Raw genomic sequence first — 3,188 nt, 5'->3', positions numbered from 1 at the left:
TGCATTACAGCATTTGATTTCTTGATTGCTTCTTCCATCAGTGTTGATTTTCAGGGGAAAAAAAATATTGGGAGCTGTATTCTATAAAAATAAGAGTATAATTACCCTATTCTATAAAAATAACAGTATAAGTACCTTTTAATCTTCAATGTCTTCCTATGTTTACAGTGAGGTGGGGTCTGATTTTGTTACTCTCTTTTCACTGACGACTAAAACATTTAACTTCTTTTATACTAACTGCCAATTCACAGGGATTCTAGAGGACATGGCAGATCTGACACTGTGAGTTTCTGAGATCGTAACCCCGACAGGAGTAGAAAGCCCCATCTTTCTTCCACAAATGGCTGCTGGTTTTGAACTGATGACTTTGCAGTTCAAAGCCCAATGTGCAACCACTACTCCGTCAGGGCTCCTCAGCTTGGTATAGCTAAAGCTAAATATGGCACCCAGCCCATAGTAAATATTTAATCGATGCTTACTGCACTTAACTGAGCTAGTAAAGATATTTTAATGCTCTGTAGCCAAGTTAGGCTGTCTCAAGTTTCCATGTATTACATCACAAAGAAGCTCAAAGTTGAAAAAATTATATATAGCAAAGGAAATGCTGAAGACAATTGTCTGTAGAATAAATGAGTAGTAAAAAATGTACAAAAAGTGAATCACAAAACTTAACTTTGGGTGGCAATAGAGCTGTAAATGCCCCCAATAAAATGACTCAAAAACAATAATAACTGCACCAAAACATTTTTGAAAGAAAGCAATTTTGCATACACCTGTGTAAAACATTGAAATAAGTGTTTTACAGCTATTTGTACCAGCTACAAGTATACTGGTTGTGGTTAGTTTCTGACACGTAGTGATTCCAGGTGTATAAAGTAGAATTGCTCCACACGGTTTTCAAGACTTTAAAGACTTCAAGATTTCAAAATTACAGGATCCGCTTCCCAAGGGACCCCTGCTGCTTGCTTCAGAATCTCCAAACTTTACAAGGGGCGGTCATGCAATTAACCTTAATAAGGAAATGGAATGTGATACATGACTTTAAAATGTTTGGTTCTTATAAGAGATATTATTTTCTTAGGGCGAAGTAATCAAGTAAGAATCATTGTTAGGCTTTAAGAATATACAAGGTATGGTGATGAGGCAAATTATGCATGTGGGACTTTCAGAACGCTCTTTCTTACATGAACCATAAGTTTAGAAAGCCTAAGAAGTCATTTTGTGATATGCACTTGATCCAGCATCTTGTATTGAAATGGACAGGATGTGTACAGGATCCCTGTTCTATTGTGATTTGGGGTCACTGTTTGGGAAATGTCAAGTGGTTCATAGAAGTCAGAACCAGATCTTTATAAAAATCTCATAGAACAGTATTTTGCTTAAGCATTTTTGTTTAAGCATTAAGATCCATTCCAGAGACTTCATACTCCAAAGTCCAACGACAATTAGTAAGAATGTTTGAGTAAGAGTTATTGGGGTCTGTAAGGTATGAGATAAATGAAGTTGACTGGGTTTTAAAATAAAATGAAACAAAGAACCACACAATAGCCAATTCGTCTTTATGACTTGCTCTCATGAGCCTCCTGGCATCGTTACAGATAACATTGTACCCCCAATAATATCCGGAGATCTGAATGTTGTTTTGACATGTCCATGAGTTTATTCTCATTTTTTTAAAAGAGGGTGGGGAGGGCAGGGCTGAGGGAGGATGGAGAGGGAGATAATGCCTAAACACTGTGAACGGGAACCGAGACTCCCAGACTTGGGTGTCATCCCTATGCCCAATCTCAGCTCTCCAAGTGATTTCCACCCACCCAATTTTCTGTTAAACAAAATACCCAGCAGTAAAGGTACCGTGGGACAGTCACTGAGATTTTGAACAATGGGGATGGGAGGGGAAAGTCCAAAAACAGGTATTGGGGGGTTGGGGTGAGATGAAATGTGAGCCAGACTAGACTCTGGGAGGACAGAGTTGGGCAGCAAGAAGCGGAAGTGCAGTCTGCGGGTAGCCCTCCTGACTGCTGCTGTCCCCACCCCTCAGGACCCCAGAGAGCCCCGTGGTTTGTTCTGCAGTCCATTTGCCATTCTCCGATGGCCCCACAGGCCTAACTCCAAGTCCCCCGGCACCTCCTCTCGTGCCTCCTCCTTGCCACTTCTCCAGCTGCTCCTTGCTGGGCTGACTAACCTCCCCAGCCTTCTTCAGATTCTTTATCTTCTTGGCTTCCTCAGTGGCGGCAGCCGAGTCAGCTGGTCAGAAGTGGCTGTAGAGATGGCATGGCAGCCTGGCAGAGCGCTGGGAAGTGGGGCGGTCTCTCCCAGGGACATCTTTTCAAGAGTCCCATTCAAGGCCTCTGCCTCTCCCTTCTCTTGATGCTGCCGCCTCTTCTTCCGCTTCAGCTTGCGTTTGACTGCTCTGGAAAGGCCTGGTTCACCACCTTCAGGCCAAGAGGGGGCCGCAGGAGCAGTGGCTTCAGGACTCAGTCCTGGGGGCAGTTCTGGTTTATTAAGAAAAACTTCACACACTTGTTCTCATACTCCGAGCTTCCAGCCCGCTCCTCTCATCCTCAGATAGTTGCCTCCCCTTCCACTTTCTGCGTGTTCAGGAGAATATTCCCGAATTCTCAGGCATACCCATTTTATCCTCTTTGGGGAGTCCATTCAGCATCCCCTTCTCAGGCCTAACCACACACCCTGGCACCTCATCTTGTGGCACGTTGCCTTCCTTCACCCTCCACTGTTTGCGCCAGTTCCATCAGGTCGCTGTGTGGACGCGATGTACTTGCTGCCCGTCTTGTCAGTTCCGTAGGGAGTCGCCATCTTCCTGAATTTTCTTTTTTAATGTAAAATTCTCTTTTCTTTAAGTTGGCAATAAATGCTTGTGTCTGCCAATTTGCTCTGGATGAAAAAAGCATACTGCAGTCCTTCACTTGTTGCCTATCTACTTAGCACCTGGGAGCAGAAATGCAAGGCTTGCCTAGCCATGCACACGTGGTCAGCTGAGAACAGAGTTTTCAAGATTGACAGAAGCTATCAGGCATGTGCACTTGCTGTGGTCATGAACAGGTCTATACTCTTTGCTACAGAAAGAGCTTGCTTAATCTTTATGAACTGACATGATATTGACACTACAGTTATCTCTATTTTAAAAGCACTTTAGTGGCTCCATCAAGGTTACAGAGCTCATATGT

At 43.5% G+C, this 3,188-nt stretch overlaps 1 pseudogene; it reads right to left on the bottom strand.

Moving 5' to 3' along the window:
• Positions 1-2,037: 2,037 nt before the first annotated feature.
• LOC101654940 lies at positions 2,038-2,817 on the bottom strand (annotated as a pseudogene).
• Between the last annotated feature and the right edge of the window lie 371 nt (positions 2,818-3,188).

Source organism: Echinops telfairi, unplaced genomic scaffold, assembly GCF_000313985.2.
Source record: "Echinops telfairi isolate 266 unplaced genomic scaffold, ASM31398v2 ScPeMD7_5868;HRSCAF=6743_1, whole genome shotgun sequence".
Taxonomy (NCBI): domain Eukaryota; kingdom Metazoa; phylum Chordata; class Mammalia; order Afrosoricida; family Tenrecidae; genus Echinops; species Echinops telfairi.
Note: the sequence above shows the minus strand (reverse complement) of the source record. Positions and strands in the feature narration are given on the sequence as shown.